Below are 22,784 nucleotides of genomic sequence, written 5' to 3' on the forward strand. Positions count from 1 at the left end.
TTTACTGGGGACTTCAACCTACAAACCTGAACATCTGTGGGATGTGGAAGGAAACTAACAGCACCTGAGCAAAAGCCACATGGTCACAGCAGGAACATGTAACCTCCAAACGGTCGGAGGTTTAGGTTAAAATCTGGGTCACTGGCCAGCATTCTATAGCGGGGAAGATGGATTCCTTATAGGAAAGTCAAATGAGGAAGAAGCGGACTGTTGGGTTGTGTTGACATTTTGCTATGGCATTGTGTTTTGACATCAAATCATCGAGAAGTACAGAACAGAAACAGGCCCTTTGGCCCAACTAGTTCATGCTGAAACCACTTAAACTGCCTACTTCCATCCTGTACCGGGACCAAAGCCCTCCATAGCCCTACTATCCATGTACCCATCCAAACTTCACTTAAACATTGAAACTGAGCTTGCATGCACCACTTGTGCTGGCAGCTCATTCCACACTCGCACAACCCTCTGAGTGAAGAAGTTTCTCCTCATGTTCCCTTTTTAAAATATCTCTGCAAGGGCTCTGGCAATTTCCGCAATTGCCTCCCGTAGGGTCTGAAGGAGCATCTTGTCAGGCCCTGGGGATTTATCTACCCTGATTTGCCTCAGGGTAGCAAACACCTCCTCCTCTGTAATCTGTACAGGGTCCATAAAGTTGATGTTGCTTTGCCTCTGTATTCATCCCCTGAGTAAGTACAGATGCAAAAAATGCATTTAAGATCTCCTCCATCTGTTTTGGCTCCACACATGGATTACCATTGTGATCTTCCAGAGTACCAATTTTGTCCCTCTGGGTCACTGGACTCCACTTTGAGGAAAATGTTTGCATATAGGAACCTCAAATGATGGAAGGGCTGACCACAGGGCTGTGTTGATATATCTGCTGTGGTGTCATGTTTTGTTTGGGTAGGAAAGGCTGTGTTCTCAAGTTGATTTGTTTATGATGCCTTCTACAGCAGGGAAGTGTTGAGCCTTGTATGACTGACTACTTGAGGCAGGTTCAGCAGCCAGATATTGAAGGGTACGAGAATGAACCACAACTCTAAAAGCTTATTTAAGAAACAGAACATGATTTTAAAGCACTTTAGTCTGCTGAATTTTTACAGTTGATGAAATCAAAACCCCAATCAATATTTGTCATTGAAACTCTGCGTATATAGCATCTGGCAATGTTGATTCGATGGAAGTAAAGGATTACCAATAATCTCGTCTCTGTAACATCTCACAATAAAAGAGATTGCATTGAATGCACAAGCTACAGCAACACAAAATTGCTTAAAGGAAACATGCAAACACACAAGCAGAATCATCATTTAACTGGTACTAAAGGAAGAGCCTTTGCATTTTTTTAAGTATTCAATTTCTGTTGCCTTCCACCAGTGATATGAAATTAGCCCTGTTTCCAGCGGTGTTTCTTACAGTAATCAACAGCCTAAAAAAAAATCCAAATAGAAATAAGATATTTTTGTATTATCAAATTCACAATACTCTTTCATTTTACAAGCACCTGATCTTTAAAATTGCTTACATTTTTCTTAAGTTCCTCTAGATTGATTATAACCTGTTATGGGTAACCCTAGGTAATTTCTGAATTAAGTACATGTTCAGCACAGCATTGTGGGCCGAAGGGTCTTTATTCTGCTGTAGGTTTTCTATGTTTCTATGTTTGTTAATTTTATTTAGTGATACGGCATGGTAGCAGACCCTTCCAGCCCAATGAGCCCATGCTGTCCAATTGCACCCATACGCCCAATTAATCTAGTAACCAGCAGGTCTTTGGAATGTGGGGAAACCAGAACACCTGGAGTAAACTCACGCAGTCATGAAGAGAATGTACAAGCTCCTTGTAGACAATGGTGAAATTGAATCTGGGTCACTGGCACTGTAGTAGCATTAGGATAACTGCTATGCTACTGTGTCTTGTCACCATTTTGGCTGCATATGGAAATGTGTTTTTTTAAGTAGAGAGATAACTGCAAGGTGTATCTGAAAGATCAAGAAAATGGCACAGAAAAGGAGTTGAGGCGGGCATATATCATAGTGAACGGTGGGGCAGGCTTGAGAAATGGAGTGTCCTACTACCCCTCCTAACTTTTCTTTTGTGAAAGAACACAAGAAGTTAACGTGAGGGCATACCGAGTAATTAAGATAAATGTTACTTTAGCCCACAGCGAAAAAAAAGTCAGAGTACAAGTATAGAGATGTCTTCCTCTAATTATTTAGATCCCTGGTGAGACTGCATTTGAATTACATACAGGTTCAGTTTCCCTACCCAAGGAAGGATCACAGTGACTTATCCAACTTGATGCTTTCCAAAAGCTCCAGCACATCCTTTTTCTTAATGTCTATAAGCTCAACCTTTTCATTCCACTGTAAGTCATCCCTACAATCACCAAGATCCTTTTCTGTAGTGAATACTGAAGCAAAATATTCATTAAGTACCTCCACAATTTCCTCTGGCTCCATACACACTTTTCCACTGTCACACTTGATTGGGCCTATTTTCTCACAACTTATCCTCTTGCTCTTCACATACTTGTAGTATGCCTTGGGGTTTTCCTTAATCCTGTCTGCCAAGGCCTTCTCATGGCCCCTTCTGGCCCTCCTAATTCCATTCTTAAACTCCTTCCTGCTAGCCTTATAATCTTCTAGATTCATATCATTACCTAGTTTCTTGAACCTTTCATAAGCTTTTCTTTTCTTCTTGACTAGATTTTCAGCAGCCTTTGTACACCATGGTTCCTGTGCCTCACCATCCTTTCCCAGTCTCATTGGAATGTACCAATGCAGAACACCACACAAATATCCCCCGAACATTTGCCACATTTTTGCCGTACATTTCTCTGAGAAAATTTGTTCCCAATTTAGGTTTCCAAGTTCCTGCCAAATAGCTTCATATTTTCCCTTACTCCAATTAAACCTGTCTGTTCCTGTTCCTCTCCAATGCTATGGTAAAGGAGATCAAGTACAACCTCTCCTCTTGTAGGCTTATCTACATATTGTGTCAGAAAACCTTCCTAAACACACCTAACAAACTCCACCCCATCTAAACCCCTTGCTCTAGGGAAATGCCAATCAATACTGGGGAAATTAAAATCTCCTACCATGACAACCTGGTTATTATTGCATCTTTCCAAAATCTGTCTCCCTATCTGCTCCTTGATGTCCCTGTTACTATTGGGTGGTCTATAAAAAAACACCCAGTGGAGATATTGACCCCTTCCTGTCCCTAACTTCCACCCATAGAGACTCTGTAGACAATCCCTCCATGACTTCCTCCTTTTCTGCCACCGTAACACTATCTCTGATCAACAATACCCTGCCCTCACCTCTTTTGCCTTCCTCCCTGTCCTTTCTGAAACATCTAAAGCCTTGAACTCTTAAGTAGCCATTCCTGCCCCTGAGCCATCCAAGTCTCGGTAATGGCCACAACATCACAGCTCCAAGTATTGATCCATGCTCTAAGCTCATCCGCTTTGTCCATGATACTCCTTGCATTAAAATAGACACATCTCAAACCATCAGTCTGAGCGAATCCCTTCTCTATCACCTGCCTATCCTCCCTCTCACACTGTCTACAAGCTTTCTCTATTTGTGAGCAAACCACCCCTTCCTCCATCTCTTCAGTTCTGTTCCCACCCCCCAGCGATTCTAGTTTAAACTCTCCCCAATAGCTTAAGCAATCCTCCCTGCCAGGATATTAGCCCCCTCAGATTCAAGTGCAACTTGTCCTTTCTGTACAGGTCACGCCTGCCCCAAAAGAGGTTCCAATGATCAAAAAATCTGAATCCCTGCCCCCTTCTCCAATCCCTGAGCCACGCATTTATCCTCCACTTCAGTCTATTCCTATACTCACTGTCACATGGCACAGGCAATAATCCCAAAATTACTACCTTTGAGGTCCTGCTTCTCAACTTCCTTCCTAACTCCCTGTAGTCTGTTTTCAGGATCTCCTCCCTTTTCCTACCTATGTTGTTGGTACCAACATGTACCACGATCTCTGGCTGTTCACCTTCCCACTTCAGGATATCGTGGACATGATCAGAAACATCCTGGACCTTGGCACCTGGGAGGCAATCTACCATCCGTGTTTCTTTCCTGCGTCCACAGAATTGCCTGACTGACCCCCTAACTATAGAGTCCCCTATCACTTCTGCCATAATCTTCCTTTCCCTACCTTTCTGAGCCACAGGGCCAGACTCTGTGCCAGAGTCTCAGCCACTGCTGCTTCCCCCAGGTCAGATGTGGGAAGTCCAGGAGTACTTATTGTAAAGGGGGACAGCCACAGGGGTACTCTCTAGTATATGACTCTTGCCCTTCCCTCTCCTGACTGTTACCCTCTTATCGGTTTCCTAAGGCCCCGGTGTGACTACTTGCCCATAGCTCCTATTACCTCCTCACTTTCCCTGATCAGACGAAGGTCATGGAGCTGCATCTCCAGTTCCCTAACACGGTCCCTAAGGAGCTGCTGCTCGACGCACCTGGCACAGGTCTTGCCGTCCAGGATGCTGGCAGTCTCCCGGACATCCCACATCTGAACACATCCCAGTACAGAACACCGGCCTCACAGACATACTTTCTATTCCTATTCTTCACAAGTAACTTACCTTGCCTCAACCTGTTATCGCTGAAGCCCCATTAATGCCAAAGCCCTCCTGTTCTGACTCCCTCTACTCTGTCTCCCGCTCTATAAAGCTGTCTTATTTTAAAACTGTTCCTGCTGGTCTAACTCACTGGCATCCATGCGCCTGCGCAGTCGTTCCTTGATCTTTGTTCCTGATAGCTGTAACACACTTGTGGAAGAATGAGGTTCTGTTCCCTGAGATTGCATTGGGCTTCATTGGAAAAGAGTAAATAATACATTATCTATCTGATGTCACGATAGTATAGTGGTAAGCATGACACTATTACAGCTCGATGCATTCCAAAGTTCATTTCCAGAGCTGTCCTGTCTCTGTATGTCCTCCCCATGAAATATGTGGGGTTTCCCTCGTTGCTCCGGTTTCCTCCCACATTCCAAAGACATAGCAGGTAGGTTAATTGGTCATTCAAAAATTGTCCTGTAACTAGGTTAGGGTTAATTGGGATCGTGGGGTTGCGGGGCCGGTGCCTGGAAGGGCCTACTCTGTGCTTTATCACTAAATAACCGTTGCAGAATACCTTGTTCCTGTTGTAGTCATGGTGGCTCTAGTGCAGCCCCCCTGATATTGGTATAAATTATATTAAGGTCTTTAAGTTGGATGCGACCACAGTGTGAAAGGCAGGCTCTCGGATCCCAGTTTTGTTGGTTCAGTGCAATACTCCAGGAGGAAAAATAAACAATCAGATCTGTTTGTCACCCACTGTCTTCTTTTGTATCTCTGGCTGCTAAGACTATTCCTGTATCACATCAAAAAATGACGTTTACTTACATGACACTTGTCAGCTGTTTTTCGGTCCTTACACCACTGTGCTGGTCCCCAAGTACATTCATTCTCTCCAAGCAGTCGTTCAGTCTGTTTCCTTACACAGAGGTCCAGTTCCTATCAGTAAATCAGAGGCATAGATAGGGTGGATAGTCAGTACCTGTTTCCCAGGGCACCAATAGCAAACACCAGAGGGCATATGTACAAAATTAAGGGAGGGAAGTTTAGGGGAGACTTCAGGGATAAGTTTTTTTTACACAGAGGGTTCTGAGTGCCTGGAATGACTTGCCAGGGATGGTGGTGGAGGCTAAAACATTAGGGGTATTTAAAGAGCAGGGAATCTGCAGATGCTGGAAATTCAAACAACAACACACACAAAATTCTGGTGGAACACAGCAGGCCAGACAGCATCTATAAGAAGAAGCACTGTCGACATTTCGGGCCGAGACCCTAGTCCTGACGAAGGGTCTCGGCCTGAAACGTCAACAGTGCTTCTCCTTATAGATGCTGCCTGGCCTGCTGAGTTCCACCAGCATCTTGTGTGAGGGGTATTTAAGAGCCTCTTGGACAGGCACATGGATAAAAGAAAATTAGAGGGTTATGGGGTAGTGTGGGTTTAGTACTTTTTTTAAAGGATTATATGGGTTGGCACAACATGGAGGGCTGAAGGGCCTGTACTGTGCTGTAGTATTCTATGGTTCTAAATGTGCAACATTACACTAGTTAAAATTATTTTGAACCATTATGGGTTTGTACAACTCCAAAAGATCATGCTGGAAATATTCAGCAGCTGAAGAAATAAACAAAACTATCACTTCAGGTTGATTAAAATTACTTTTCGCCGAAACTAGTAAAGGTTTGGAAGCAAGTGTAATTTAATTAGAGAACAACTGGGAAAATAATGGAGTGAAGTCAAGATGGCGCTAAGTGGCGACTCCTCTGTTTGCATCTTCAGAAACATTTATATCTTTGATATCTCTCTTTTCCCTTTTCAAGGTTCTTCTGAAGACTCTGGCCCGGAGTTACTCTCTGACTTTGGTTCTCTGTGGGAATGGGACCCGCTCTCAGGGCTTAAAACTGGCTGCTTTTCAATATCTCAAGGAAATGGCCTGAAAGGTGAGCCTGTCTTTTTCCCTTATTGGAGGGGGGGGGGAAGAGAGAGAGAGAGGAAGAAGAGGAGAGGAGGAGGAGGGAGAGGGGGAGGGAGAGGGAGGGGAGAGAGAGAGAGAGAGATGGAGGGAGAGAGAGAGGGAGGGGGAGAGAGAGAGGGAGGGGGAGAGAGAGAGGGGGGAGAGGGAGAGAGGGACAGAGAGAGAGGGAGAAGGAGAGAGAGAGAGGGAGGGGGAGAGAGAGGGAGGGGGAGAGGGAGGGGGGAGAGAGAGAGAGAGATGGAGGGAGAGAGAGAGGGAGGGGGAGAGAGAGAGGGGGGAGAGGGAGAGAGGGACAGAGAGAGAGGGAGAAGGAGAGAGAGAGAGGGAGGGGGAGAGAGAGGGAGGGGGAGAGGGAGGGGGAGAGGGAGGGGTAGAGAGAGAGACAGAGGGAGGGAGGGGGGAGAGGGGGAGAGAGGGAGAGGGCGAGGGAGAGAGGGAGAGAGAGAGAGATCAAATTACCAGGAAAATGAGTTGTCTTTGGGGTACTGCAAGTCTGTGTCTTTATTGATGCTTTGCTGCATGCTTGAGTGCTTGGTGTTGGGCTCAGGGGCGTTTGGGGTTCTAATATTTAACAGTCATTCATTCTTTGAGGAACTCCTCTGTTTTCGTGGACGTTCGCAAAGAAGAAGAATTTCAGGATGTATATTGAATACATTTCTCTGACATAAATGTACCTATTGAACCTATTGAGAGAACAAAGGGTAGAGAGCAGAATGACCGTGGACACAGTTTGTTGATTGTCGCTCACCTGTTTGTAGATGTGAACTGAGGTAAATAAAGGGAATGGCAGACAAAAGTATGTGCTGGGACAATAAGATTTGGAACATTGGAACTTAAAACAGTACAGGTCCTTCGGCTTATCATGTTGTGCTGACCCTTTTAATTATGACAAAATCAATCTAACCATTCCTTCCCCATACAGCATTCAATTTTTCCATCATCCATCTTAAATGTCCCAAATTAATCTGCTTCTAGCAGAACCCCAGGCATTGTGTTCCATGCACTCAATATTGTTAAAATAATTCACCTCCTATACTTTCCTCCTTAAACCTTAAAGTTAAACCTCTCACTGCTCTGGGCAGAAGTTCCCACTTGCTTCAAAAGGAAACAATTTTACCAGTGCTTAAGAAGAATAATGTGAGCGGCCTTAATGACTATCACCCAGTAGCACTCACATATACAGTGATGAAATACTTTTGAGAGGTTGGTTATGACTGGACTGAACTCCTGCCTCAGCAAGGACCTGGACCCACTGCAACTTGCCTATTGCCACAATAGGTCAATGGCAGATGCAATCTCAATGGCTCTGCACACGGCTTTAGACCACCTGGACAACACAACTACCTATGTCAGTGTGCTGTTCATTGACTATAGCTCAGCATTTAATACCATCATTCCCACAATCTTGATTGAGAAGTTACAGAACCTGGGCCTCTGGTGTGTGCTTAGCCCACTGCTCTATTCTTTATATACACATGACTGTGTGGCTAGGCATAGCTCAAATACCATCTATAAATTTGCTGAATTTATATAAATAATGTAATATAATAACATAAATACACCCATTGTTGGTAGAATCTCAGGTGGTGACGAGAGGGTGTACAGGATGGAGATATGCCAACCAGTGGAGTGGTATCACAGCAACAACCTGGCACTCAATGTCAGTAAGACAAAAGAGCCGATTGTGGACTTCAGGAAGTGTAAGATGAAGGAACACAGACCAATCCTCATAGAGGGATCAGAAGTGGAGAGAGTGAGCAGTTTCAAGTTCTTGGGTGTCAAGATTCCTGAGGATCTAACGTGGTCCCGACATATCGATGCAGTTATAAAGAAGGCAAGACAGCAACTATACTTCATTAGAAGTCTGAAGAGATTTAGTACATCAACAAATGCACTCAAAAACTTCTACAGATGTACCGTGGAGAACATTCTGACTGGCTGCATCACTGTCTGGTATGGGGGGTGGGGTGGGGGGGGGGGCTACAGCACAGGACCAAAAGAAGCTGCAGAGGGATGTAAATTTAGTCAGCTATATCTTGGGTACCAGCCTACAAAGCACCCAGGGCATCTTCAAGGAACGGTGTCTCAGAAAGGCAGCGTCCATTATTAAGGTCTTCCAGTAGCCAGGGCGTGCCCTTTTCTCACTGTTACTATCAGGTAGGAGAGATAGAAGCCTGAAGGCAAACACTCAGTGATTCAGGAACAGCTTCTTCCCCTCTGCCATCCGATCCCTAAATGGACATTGAACCTATGAACACTACCTTACTTTTAAAAATAAATACTATTTCTGTTTTTGCACAATTTTTAATCTATTCAATATATGTATACCATAATTGATTTACTTTATATTAAGTATTATTATTATTTTTCTTCTTCTACATTATGTATTGCATTGAACAGCCGCTGCTAAGTTAACAAATTTCATGACACATGCTGTTGGTAAAAAACCTGATTCTGATTCCTTTATATTAGCTTATTCCCAACTACCCCCCCCACCACCACCTCGGAAAGTCTGGTTGTCCACTAAATCTATGCATCTTATCATTTCACCTCTCATCCTCCTCTCCAAAGAGAAAATCCCTAGCTAGCTCAACATATTCTCATAAGGCCTGCTCTCTAATCTGGGCAATGTCTTGGTAAATCTCTGTACCCTCTCTGAAGCTTCTACATCCTTCCTATAATGGGCCATCTAGACATAAGATAGAAATCAATGTGAGAAATTCTCTACTGCTCCTAACTGATTCTATAACTTTCAAGGGCTCTTTATAATTTTATTTGCATAGTTTATCTTCTTTTACTTATTGGTTTATAGCTGGCCTTTGTTTATGGATAGCTTTTTGTAAAATTTGATTATGTCTTTTTTTTTCTGTAAATGCCTGTCAGAAAATGAATCAAGGTAATACTCACAAAATGCTGGAGGAATTCAGCATCTATGGAAAAGAGTAAACATCGACTCTTTATTCTTTTCCATAGGTGCTGCCTGACCTGCTGAGTTCCTCCAGCACTTTGTGTGTGTTGCTTTGAATTTTTAGCATTTGCAGCCCTTCTCGTGTTTGCGAGTACATTCTAACATTTGCACAATGATAATACACTTACTTTGAAATTTGAATTAAATGTTATATTTGATGAAGCCGCATCACAACTGGCCAGTCTTGACACAAACTATATTGGCTGGCTACCTGAAATTGTTGAATTCAATATTCAGCCCTGATGACTGTAGCACAGCTATGGGAAAATAAGGTTCTTTTCCCCAAGATTATGTTGGGTTACATTGGAGAAATGAAGGCAAAGTCAGAGAGTTCAGAGTTGGAGCAGGATGGAGAATTAAAGCAATAATCAGCCAGAAATTCAGGATGTCCTTACAGACGTCTCAGACGTGTTCTCTGAAGTGGTCAGCCAATTCATCTTTGCTTTCTTCAATATACAGGAAACCACAATGTGAGCACCCAATGAGCAAAGTCTGGGGGAAGGAAATGGGAATCACTCCCTTGTGGATGGAATGTCTGGGGCCTTTGGTGAGGAAGGAAGTAGATGGATAGGGGTTACTTTTCCTGCAGCTGTAGGGAAAATGGTGTGAATAGGACAGGAGGTGGATGAATAAACCACTATGTTAGGAATGATCCCTTTGGAATGCTGGATGGGAAGGTGATGTCTCTTGATAACATGACATCCGAGGTAATGGAAATTACCAGGAAACCATTGCAAAGTGGACAGGGAAACCATTTTTGGTGTGGGGAGGGGAGAGGGTGTAAAAGCACAAAAGGAGGAAATGGAACAGATGTAGTTGACCCTAGGGGAAGGAAGCTGTGGATATGGAAGCACGGGTGGGTAAGTTTCCTTGGTTAAGAACAGGTGAATGGAGCCATCAGAGGGAAGCAAGATGGGAGGAGATGCAGTTGAGGTAGCCGTGTTCCAGTTTAAGATGGCGTTGGTGAAGTACAGCAACAATTTGCTGACATCAAACACAACTATTAACTACATTTTATTAACTACACTATTAACTATATTATTAACTACACTTTTTCTCAAATGATCACTGCAATCAATAGCTTATAACTTACGTTTCAGAGCTGAGCTTTTGAACTGCCTGTACAACTGGGCATTTTTGAGGTGTGAACTGAATTCTCGAAGCTGCTGGACAGTTGCAGCATGGCATGTATGGGCTGAATTGAGACAGGGGGACCCAGGCCCAAAGGCAGGGAATGAGCCAATACTTGGACGGACTTGGAGCTGATTTGAAAAAGCAGAACATAGGCAAGGCAGAGTTGAGTCAGCAGGGCCTTGGCCCGAGAATGAGGAACAAGCCGAGGTCTAACCGATTTAAGTGCCAGGCAGAATTGAAAAGGTCAGGTATGGGCCAGCTTAAGGCAGCATGCTCTGGGCCTGAGAGTGTACTGAAGTGACTGGGACCCGATTCAAGAGTGAGGAAAGACTGAAGTTTGGCCAATTTTAGCGCCGGGCTGAATTGAAATGGTGAGGGTGTTGGGGCGGGAGGCAACCTATGGGCTGGTGTTCAGCTCGCTGCTCTATGAAGCTTACTCATCTCTGTGCCGAACTGAGGCAGTGGCCTGCAACTAATGGGCTCCTGGATAAGCCGCGACCGTCTTCGTGGCTGTGGACTCGCTTCATGAAATTCAGCCTATTAACTACTTGCATGACTCACTTGGCTCCCACTATTACAGTAGTTCTTTGTTCTCTCCAACTTCAGCCACAATAGTTACCCATTTCTGATTAAAGGTCACTGACCCCAGATATTACCTCTCCTCCTGCTGAGCTTTTCTAACGTTTTGCAGTTGTGCAGAGATCCAGTATCTGCAGATTTTTTAGCTTTCCAAATGGATCAATCATGCCCATTTGTAATTCCAAAGGCATTTTGTAAAATAAGGGGGATACATCCTCGTGGAATAATAACATTAACTATCTGCGATATTTTAAACAGCCCAAATTAGTGTGAGCCACAGCAGACAGGATCAGCAGCTCACATAACTTGTCATGCAGCAAAGACCCCTGTGCTCCCTCCATATTATCACCTACCAGTCTCACGATTCATAATGGTGAATGCAAGCAGTCATTATTTCAACTAAACATTTCCATAAAGAAATATCTGAACAGTAATTACAAAATATCCCTCTTTGCAAACGTGGAGAATACCTGAAGGATATCATTTAAACTTACCCGACAAATGTCCTTTTCCTCCTGGGACTTTTGAAGCAATTTGCTAAGCTCTTTTTTGTAAGATTGAACGAAGTTTTCACACTGAGAAGACCAAAGCAAACAAAGAAAATCAGTTCCATCCAGGTAGAAGTAACAAATTCTGCTGTACATTGTTCTTACCATCAGTACAGTGTACACCAACTACCAGAAAGCAAAATGAGACAGTTACAGATGAGCATGGGGAAGTATTACATAGAACACTTCAGCCCACATTGTTGTGCCGATCTTTTAACCTACTCTAAGATCAATCTAACCTTTACCTCCGACATAATCATTTTTTTATCATTCATGTGCCTATCTAGAGGTCCTAATCAAAATCAAATCAAATCATCTCTAGTTATCATTCAAACAAACATAGATACAGCTGAATGAGACAATGTTCCTCTGAGGCCAAGGTGCAAACACACAAAATAGCAAGCAAAAAAGCATATTCATTAAAGATAATATAGATAGCCCAAGACTCAGATGGTACAGTCTCCCAGCAGTCCACAAACGCACGGAGTCCAGCCTGTTACTCCATTGCTCGAACACAGGAGAGTGGCACTAACGGGAGAGGCCAGTCCCCAGCCAAGCTCGGATGCCACACTACAACACTCACACGTCTTCTCACCTGGTCCAGCAGCAGCAGGCAAGCCTGATCATTGAGGCTTAGTCCTCACTACATGGAGGCTGCACAGCTCCCATGTCGCCTGTCACGCCACCAGACAAGGGTAAAAGGCTGTGGCAGCCTACATTATCATTGCTCAATAGAGAGTGAAATATCCGAGACAATCTCCTACCGTTATACCGCATGCCACCTTTGCGCACCAACTTCGATGCCTTGGAGTAGCAGGCAGTAAAATGCTCTGCAGCCAGGTCTGCATCTCCGAACCCGCATCTGCTCTGACATCCCAAATGGCTCCTTACCTGAGTTTCTTAAATGCCCCTAATGTACTTGCCACTGCCAGTACTTCTGGCAGAGCAATCCATGCACTCACCACTCTCTGTGTAAAAAAATATAGATGTTACCTCTCCTATATTTTCCTCTAATCTGCTTAAAATTATGCCTCCTTGTATTAGCTTTTTACACCCTAGGAAAAAGTCTCTTGCAATACACTTGATGTGTACCTCTCACCATCTTCCACACCTCTAGCAAGTCACCTCTCATCCTCCTTCACTCCAAAGAGAAAAACCCTAGCTCACCCAACCTATCCTCATATGACATTTCCTCTGGTCCAGGCATCATCCTGGTAAATCCTTTCTGCACCCTCTCCGCTCTCCAAAGGTCCACATCCTTCCTATAAAGAAGTTTCAAAGTACATTTATTATCAAAGAATGTAAAAATTATACAACCTCGAGATTTGTCTGGTTACAAACAGGCACAAAGCAAAATACCTGAAATAACCCAATTAAAAAAAAGACCAACACCCGATGCATAGAGAAAGGAAAAAAAAACAATTCATGCAAACAATAGGAGCGAGCAAGAACATTTCGAATCAAGTTGAGTCCTTAGATCCAAATCCTTGGAGCAGCCCGGACTAGGCCCAAAGCCTCAGTCTCAGTTCATCATATTAGCGGGACAAATCTTCATGAAACACAGCAGCCAGGGCAGTCTCATATCCTCAGCGCCATGGAGAGAGGAGTGAACATCACAGAAGAATGAGCAAAATTGGCTCTCCCTCCAATTCTGACACCCTGTCTTTCCAGTTTACCTGGGCCAGCAGATCATACCTCACATTAGGACCCAGGTACCACTGCAGCAAAAGGCTCAGGGCCTAGAACATGCTGCCTAACAATTCACTCTGGGCCCAGACTTCACTTTGAGACTTCCTACCTACTTTTGATTTCTTCTCAATTTTAACAGTCATTTCACTCTGTTGCACAAATATTTTCTGTAATCAGGGAGTGGATGCAAGGTTAACACTTACTGCTTGTCCCTTCTTTTAAGTGCTAACGTTCCTCTGGCAAGACCGTAAGACCAGAACAGAATTAGGTCATTCAGCCAATCAAGTCTATTTGATCATGGCTGGTTTTATTTTAGGTCAGTACTCCCACAATGTAGTTGGGCAGGGTGTTCAAAGACACTAACAATGAAGGACTGGCAGTATTTCCAAGCCAGACGTTCTCAGGCACCTTGGCCTAGGTCAGTGGAGATGCAGGTTTGGGTGGCACTGTCAGAGTAGCCAGGGTGCGTAACTGAATTGCATTTTATAGATTGTGGAGATCTCCTGCACAGACTGCTTCATTAGCTTTGGCAGTTCCACATGTATTTAAACATTGTCCATCCTGCAGCAAGTATCCTTCTGACCAGCAGGCTCCTGTATGGAGACCGCAGGGAAGGTTTGGGAATTACTGATACTCCTTTGCTGGCTTTTCCAATCCCCACTACATCAATTCACAAGCCAGGAGAGATCATCCTGCCAGTCACAGTCACGCCAGGAAATTGTCAAAGTAGACCCAACAGACTGCATGGCCTCATTTTGCGATGTCTTGTGGCATTACAATGGAAGATTGTTTCGAATTCAGCTCTCTGGACAAGCTCAGTATTGGCTTGTGAAGTCCTTGTGAAACCCAATCTGAATGTTGGTGAGTCCGGTTTGCTGAAAAATGCTGTTGAATTCTCCTTCTGAGACTCTGTGGAGAACTCAGAGTGAACCTACTAGGCAGTGATTAGATTGGATTTTCTTGCCTTTTTATTAAAAGGACTTCCTAGGCAATTGTGCATATTAGTAGTTTAGTAGTTGAATATGGAAATGGGGCCAGAGATGCGACTATTCAAGTTAGCAGACTTTCAGTTCTACCACTGGGACGTTGTCAAATTTGAAAGCCTTTTCTATTTTCCGAGTTATCAGTTTTGTCTTGATATCTAAAGCATCAGAAGACTGGCTTGTGAGAGCCTTGGAGAAGCTGGGATGGATCTTCCATCCATGACTTCTTGCTGAACAAATATATTTTGGGAAAATGTAACCAGACATTTCAATGTGCTGACTCACTCTTAACATGAGTGTCGCACACGCATCAACCAAACCCAGCATCTCCACCAGTCACCCTGGAAGGGCAGAATCTGGAGGTGTTTGAACGTTTGCTGGACACCTTTAAAAACAAATTATTTTAGTGAAATTCTGAGTGAAGATGAATTTCTGGCATCATTGCTGTTGGAGTCCAAACGTACACTTTCACATCCCCATTAACTCACCAGAGAACGTTGGGTTCCAGACAAGGAGTTGCAACCTTTCTCCAGCAGTGTCTTCACTTCTGAACCACTCTTCTGAGCCTGTCTGAGATGTTGCGCAATGCTGTCACATGCATCACAGGATATGATATCCCGCTGTTCATACAAAAGTTCTGGATTGTGGAGGGATTTGTATTAGATAGGCTACAGATTTTATCAGGGCAACATTGATCTTTATAATGTATAACTGCAATAATGGAGAAATCCAACTATAAAAATTTCACTTGCACTGGTGATCCTACTGTGGGGATTTAGAAAGTTAGGAAAAAAAAAACTACTGTGTGGTGAACTTTTGGAATTCTTGAGTTTGGAGTTGTGGAGGCTCACTCATTGAGTTTGTTCAATTTGACTTCCCATTCCAATGTATCAGGCCAGGGTCTCCTCCTATGACGCAGCAGCGACACCCCAATCTGTTTGGATAACCTCCAGCCTGATGGTGTGAACGTCACACTTTAATGGAAATACAGTGAAATGCATTGTTTGTGTTCAGACTGGACTGGAGGCAGGCTGCAAGTGTTGCCATATCTCCAGTGCCAACATAGCATGCTCATAATTTACTAATCTTAACTTGAAATGGAAACTGAAGGAAACCCGTGGTGCGGTGGAGAGAATGCACGAAGCTCCTTACAGATAGCAAATCTTGAACTTACAGCTGGCACTGTAAAGTATTATGATGACTGCTATGCTACTGTGCTGCCCCAATATTGTGGAACTGAATGAAACCATTAAGTCATAATACCTATCACTTCTCATTCACAAATTCCACCATCGTTCCTTTTTTCCCCACTTTCTTCCCAGGAATATCCAACAATTAGATCCATTTTTAGTTCCTTTTATAAGACTATAACTGAAGGAGGAAATATTGGGTCCATGTTTACCTCAGCATTCAATACTTTCATGATTTCCATCTCAACAATTTAGCCACCCACCCATATCCCTCAGAATCTGAATCTGCTGATCTTTAGCTTCACTCCTTGTTAACGCACAATCCCAGCAATCTACAAATAGGCTGAATATTGTTGGGATTAAAGAGGCAAGAATTCCATCAAACTCCTGACTTGGGCTGTGCAGAGATATTTTGGTGAGTCAGGAGGCTAGCTACCTGTTACAGCATATCAAGCCTTTAATTGTGTAAGTACAGAAGGTACAGAAGCAAGTCAATCTGGTCTGATGGAAATTGTATATTTCTCCTTATAGTTCTATACTTGTATTTAGAAACACACGGTGAACTTCCAGTTCTGCTTTACCATGGCAATGAACTACTTGTTCAGTAGATTCAAGCCACTTCCTCATGAGAAGTGGTGAGATCATATTTCAGCTCCTCGAGTGCAGCGGCTGCAGGATATTTTGAGGTAATATTGATCAGAAAACAAGAGGAGATGGAGAGGCAGACCTGTGAGATTGAACAGTAAGATGTCAACTGACAATCTCAGACTCTCCTTGATTTACTTGCTATATCTTAATGCCCTGTAATCTAAGAAAACAGCTGAGTTCTGAATGACTCTGTCTTTGAAGCTCATTGGCATAGAGAAAACTCAAGATTCACAACTTTAGAGGAAGGAGGGAAGAAACTCTTCATTTTGGTTTTGTGGTAGAGACTCCACCATTGATTGAACTCTTCCCAGCATTATCTTTCCAAAGACCTTTCGATCTGTATTTCTAAGCTCCGGAGGCCCAACTTTCCCCCTTCCTTCTCAACAAGCCTCTCATTCTAGGAATGGGCTACTGGTCTTTTATCACTCTACCTGCAAGAACCCCAAGAGTAGGTGAGGCACCAAGGTCTCTGGTTCCCCCACCGCCCACCGGCTTCCTCCTACATCCCAAGGTGTGCAGGTTGTTAAGTTATATTAACCCTAACGTGTAGCTGAATGGTAGAAATCTGAGGGAATTGATGATGGAGTGCTGAGAATAAAAAACAAGAGTAGAATTAGTTGATATGATTGGTTGATGGATAGCACAAGCTCAATGGGCCAAAAGGCCTACTTATGCCATGTATTTCTATGGATGGATGAGTAGGACAGAAGGAACAGCATTCAAAGAGATTACAGATATTTGTGAAAACTATGTAGTGGTTGCTTTGGAGAAATAAAAGCCTGTGTTATAAACTAGAAGATTAATATCACTAAGCACAGAGTGTACAGGATAATTTTCTGGAGCAATACATTTCTAGTTCGGTGAGGCAGGAGGAATTGCTGGATCGAAGAATACGGGGAAGTAAGTTTTATATAGAACTGCACAGCATAGGAGCAGGCCATTCGGCCCACAGCATTGTGCTGAACCAACTAAAAAGCAATTCAGAAATACCCAAACACTAATTCCTCTTACCTACACAATGTTCATGTCCCTCCATCTTCCTTACGTTCATATGCGCATCCAAATGTCTTTTAAAAGCCTGTAATATATTCGTCTCTTCCACCACACCAGGCAGCACATTCCAGACATCCACCACTCTGTGAGTAAAAAACTTACCCCTCACATCTTCTTTGAACCTATGCCCTCTCACATTCAATGCCATCTGGTATTAGACATTTCAGCCCTGGGAAATAGATAGTCCCGGTCTACACTATCTTTGCCTCTCATAATCTTATAGACTTCTATGAGATCTCCCTTAATTAAGCCTGAGCTCCAGAGAAAATGACACAAATTTATCCAGCCTCTCATAATAGCACATGCCCTTTAAACCAGACAGCCTCCTGGTAAACCTCTTCTGTACCCCCTCCAAAACCTCAATGTCCTTCCTATAGTGCTGTAACCAGAACTGTCTGCAATACTCCCGATGTGGCCTAAGCACTAATAAAATGCCTCGACTAATAAAATAATTCCATCAGCCTTCTTAACCACCTTATCGACCTTAAGGAGCGTTGAACTTGGATCTACGGATCTCTCTGATCAGTAACTCTGTTAAGAATCTTGACCATAACTGTGTACTGTCTCCTTCCATTTGCCCTACCAAGGTGGATCACCTCACATTTATCTGGGTTAAACTCTATCTGCCATTTCTTTGCCCATATCTGCAACAAATCTGTCATGCTCTATTCTATGCCCGGATTCTACACCATCCACAACTCCACCAATCTTGGTATTATCTGCTTACTTACTAACGCATCCATCTACATTAGTCGAATCCATGTAGAACTCCACTAATCACAGACCTCCAGCTCAAATAAGTCCCCTCAACTTCTCCCATCTTCTACATGCAAACCAGTTCTGAATCTAAAGAGCTAATTCACTGCATCTTCATCTTCTGGATTAGTCACCCATGAGGCACTTTGTCAAATGCCTAACTAAGTAATGTAGACAACGTCCATTGCCCTGCCTTCATCAATCTCTCTTGTCACCTTAAGAAAAAACTCAATGAAGTTAGTAAGATATGACCTGCCCCTCACAAAGGCATGCTGACTCTCCATAATTAGGCCATGGGTTTCCAAATGCTCATATATTCTATCTCTAAGAATATTCTTAAGCAAATGTCCTGCAACTGACGTGAGACTCACTGGTCTATAGTTCACAGGATTTTCCCTTCTTACATAGAGGTACAGTCTTAGCCACTCGTCAGTCCTGCAGGACCTTACCCGCACTACAGAGGACATGAGGCGCCAGCAATCTCGTCTCCTGCCTCCTTCAATAAATTGGGGTAAATCCTATTGGGTCCTTGGGACTTATCCAACTTTATACTCATTAGGAGGCCCAACAGTTCCTCCTCCTTGAGCTCTAAATGCCCTAATGTATTTATGCACTCAGCTCTGGTTCTCCATACCCTTTTCCTTGGTAAGTACTGAAGCAAAGTACTCTGATTACTTTGCTCACATTCTCAGGATCCAAACAAATGTTCCCCTCTTTATCCTGAGTGGTCCTGCCCTCTCCCTAGTTATGAGATCATAAGATATAGAAGCAGAATTAGGCCATTTGACTCATCGAGTCTGCTCTACCGCTCCATCATAGCAGATCCATTCTTCCTCTCAGCCCCAATCTCCTGCCTTCTCCCCATTTCCCTTCCTGCCCTGACCAGTCTAGAATCTATCAACATTTGCCTTAAATATACATAAAGTCTTGGCCTCCACAGCTGCCCGTAGCAATGATTTCCACAGATTGACCATTCTCTGGCTGAAGTAATTTCTCATCTCTAATCTAACAGGACACCCCTCTATTCTGAGGCTGTGTCCTCTGGTCCTAGACTGTCCCACTGTAGGAAACATCCTCTCCACACCAATTCTATCAGTAGGTAGATAGGTTTCGATGAGTTTCAATGGTTTCAAAGGTACATTTAATGTCAGAGGAATGTATACAATATACATCCTGAAATGCTTTTTCTTCGCAAACCATCATGAAAACAGAGGAGTGTCCTAAAGAATGAATGACAGTCAAATGTTAGAACCCCAAAGTAACCCCCAACTCCCCTCTCCCATGTGTAAGCAGCAGCAAACAACCCCCACCGGCAAGAAAAAGCATGGCACCCACCACTGAGCACTCAAGCGTGAACAAGGCAACAGCAAAGGCACTGACTTGCAGTTATCCCAAAGGCTTTGCGTTTCACCTCGTACTCAACATACCACAGGTTCTCTCTCTCCTTAATAAAGGAGAAAGAGATGTCTCCATTTTCCCAGCGAGCAGGGAGACATAACAACTCGCTGGTTTACGATGGTTTACGTCCACCACGTCGCTTTTTTTTAGCTCTGTACCCTAAAAACTAGGCACTCAACCGCAGATATTCCGAAACCCCCAACGACACATGGGTGTCCTGTCATGACACCGACCCTCAATCCGCCCATCTCCAGAGCCCCAAGATCCTAGGCTTCCAAATTTGAGCCAGACTCTTAGGCCGAGCCCTCAGTGTGCCGAACAACGACGGCTGCTTATGAAACCCTGACAGCGGATCCCATTCCCGCAAAGAACTGTAGTCAGCGTGTAACTCCAGGACAGGGTCTTCAAAAGAACCCTGAAAGGGAAAAATGAAGATATTAAAGATGGAAATGGAACTGTTTACGAACATGCAAGCAAAGGAGTCGCCATTTAGTGTCATCACCACTCCGTTCTGCCTTCTTAGGTCACCCCTCATTCTTCTGAATTCCAGTGAATACAGGCCCAGAGCCATCAAATGCTCTTCATATGATACGCCGTTCAATCCTGGAATCATTTTGTGAACCTCCTTTGAACCCTCTCCAGTTTCAGCACATCCTTTCTAAGATATGGGGCCCAAACTGCTGACAATACTCTAAGTGAGGCCTCACCAGTGCTTTATAAAGCTTCATCATTACCTCCTTGCTTTTATATTCTAATCCTCTTAAAATGAATGCTAACATCACATTTGCCTTTCTCACCACAGACTCAACCTGCAAATTTTCCTTTAGGGAATCCTGTACAAGGAGTTCCAAGTATTTCCTCCATTTAGAAAATAGTCTACCCTTTTACTTCTTCTACCAAAGTGCACAACCATACACTTCTTAACACTGTATTCCATCTGCCACTTCCTTGCCCATTCTCCTAATCTGTCTCAGTCCTTCTGCAGCTTCTCTACTTCCTCAAAACTATTTGCCCCTTCACCTCTCTTCATATTGTTTGCAAACTTTCCGGTTAAGATGGCACTACTGAGCGTATGCGACATTCCACTGGTAGTTCAAAAGGCAAGAAATTTGACTAAAAACATTACTAACAACACCTTTTCTGTAGTAAATTGTTGTAAATTATCACCACTAGCAATGAAGTGGCAAGTGAAAGCGAAACAAGTTCGGGGATGAGCTGTGCTGGTGTGTTGCAGAATTGACACAAACGGAGTGAGCCGCCATTCAGAAAGGAGAAGTTGGGCGGAGGAGTTCTGATGCCTGTACAACTGGCCTGGGTGCGAGGTTGGATAGTCTGGCTGCCGAGCCGATTTTAAGAGTTTGAGAGTGGCAAAATCTGAGCCCGGAGCAAGCTGTTGGGCGGCATGGTCTTGGCCCGGAGCCCTTCGCAGCAGTGGTTTCCAGGTCCTAATGCGAGGTACATTAAGCTGTCTGGACAGTTTGCACACTGGCCAGGCATCTTGGGATCAGAGTTGAGAGCCAATTTCACTCACTCTCTGCGATATTCACTCCTCTCATCATGGTGCTGAGGCTATGAAGATTGCCCAGGCTGCTGTGCTCTGTGCCTGATAATATACTGAGGCTTTGGGCCTACTGTGGGGTTTGGATCTGAGGACTCAACCCAATTCAGAATGCTGATGCTCGCTTCTTTTGTTTGCATGGTTTGTGTTCTTTCCCTCTTTCTCTTGCGCACTGGGTATTGGTCTTTATTATTATCTTTTGATTGGGTTTGTTGGCCAGAAAGAACTACAGTCAGCAAAGCAGTGAGTTCAAATGAATTAAGGGCAGTGGAAGCAGACAGACCAATTACCTTTGTTCTTGCCAGGAGGGAGGAGATGGAGGTTACCATTTTATGAAGAGATTCTCCATTTTGTGAGAGTCTCTTGGCTTGATCAGTGTTTTAAAGTCAATATAATGATGCCTCAGGTAATCTGCTGGACTAGAGGTCATTTCCAGATAAGAAGTTATTTGTGAGATGTCCTTTGGTTGGATGGAACATGCAGATTTTTGACTGTTGGAGTCTGTATCTGTTCTGCCTGATTCACACATGTTACTGATTGAGAACAAGCAGCTGTCACGGTCCGTAAGGTCCGCATTCCGGTTCACGGTCTGGTCCGTGGATTCCGTATTCTGGTTGATTCTGTTTTCCCTTGTTCCATTGGGTGCCTTAATTGAGGCAGCTGATCCTCATTTCAGGCTTGCAACATAAATAGCTCAGGGGTACAGCTATTCCTTTGCTGGACCATCCCTGTCAGAAACCTGCACCAGGAAACTCAGCATCCGAAACCCACATCAGGAAGCTCGGCGTCAGAAACTCATACCAAGAAGGGTCCCAGCTCTGTGTCCAGTGGCCAAAAAAGGTCCCGGCTCTGTGTCCGGCATCCAAGAAGGGTCAAGCCCTGTGTCCAAGGAGAGTCCTGACTCTGTGTCCTGTGTCCAGGAAAGGTCCCAGCTCTGTGTCCTGTGTCCAAGGAGAGTCCTGACTCTGTGTCCTGTGTCCAGGAAAGGTCCCAGCTCTGTGTCCTGTGTCCAAGGAGAGTCCCGGCTCTGTGTGCTGTGTCCAAGGAGAGTCCCGGCTCTGTGTCTTGTGTCCAAGAAGAGTCTCAGCTCTGTGTCCTGTGTCCACGGTTGAGTCCCGGCTCTGTGTCCAAGAAAAGTCCAAGTCTAGTCAAGTCTGAATCTCAAGTCAAGTCAAGTCAAGTCACTTTTATTGTCATTTCGACCATAACTGCTGGCACTGTGCATAGTAAAAATGAGACGTTTTTTAGGATCATGGTGTTACATGACACAGTACAAAAACTAGACTGAACTACGTTAAAAAAAACAACAACACAGAGAAAGCTACACTAGACTACAGACCTACACTGGACTGCATAAAGTGCACAAAAACAGTGCAGGCATTACAATAAATAATAAACAGGACAATAGGGCAAGGTGTCAGTCCAGGCTCTGGGTATTGAGGAGTCTGATAGCTTAGGGGAAGAAACTGTTACATAGTCTGGTCGTGAGAGCCCAAATACTTTGGAGCCTTATCCCAGACGGCAGGAGGGAGAAGAGATTGTATGAGGGGTGCACGGGGTCCTTCATAATGCTGTTTCCTTTGCGGATGCAGAGTGTAGTATAGATGTCCATGATGGCAGGAAGAGGGACCCCGATGATCTTCTCAGCTGACCTCACTATCTACTGCAGGGTCTTGCGATCCGAGATGGTGCAATTTCCAAACCAGGCAGTGATGCAGCTGCTCAGG

The 22,784-nt window shown here is 44.1% G+C and overlaps 1 long non-coding RNA gene across 1 annotated transcript in view; it reads right to left on the bottom strand.

Annotated features, from left to right (window-relative positions):
* Positions 1 to 216: 216 nt before the first annotated feature.
* Positions 217 to 22,784, bottom strand: part of LOC132391231 (uncharacterized) — a 30,364-nt gene continuing 7,796 nt past the window's right edge. Inside the window, exons 2-5 of the long non-coding RNA XR_009511130.1 lie at positions 14,943 to 19,914; positions 11,729 to 11,809; positions 5,409 to 5,519; positions 217 to 1,429 (exon numbers count right to left, since the gene is read on the bottom strand). This is a non-coding gene — a long non-coding RNA (uncharacterized LOC132391231). The remainder of the gene's footprint in view (positions 1,430 to 5,408; positions 5,520 to 11,728; positions 11,810 to 14,942; positions 19,915 to 22,784) is intronic.

This window comes from Hypanus sabinus, chromosome 1 (assembly GCF_030144855.1).
Source record: "Hypanus sabinus isolate sHypSab1 chromosome 1, sHypSab1.hap1, whole genome shotgun sequence".
Lineage (NCBI taxonomy): Eukaryota > Metazoa > Chordata > Chondrichthyes > Myliobatiformes > Dasyatidae > Hypanus > Hypanus sabinus.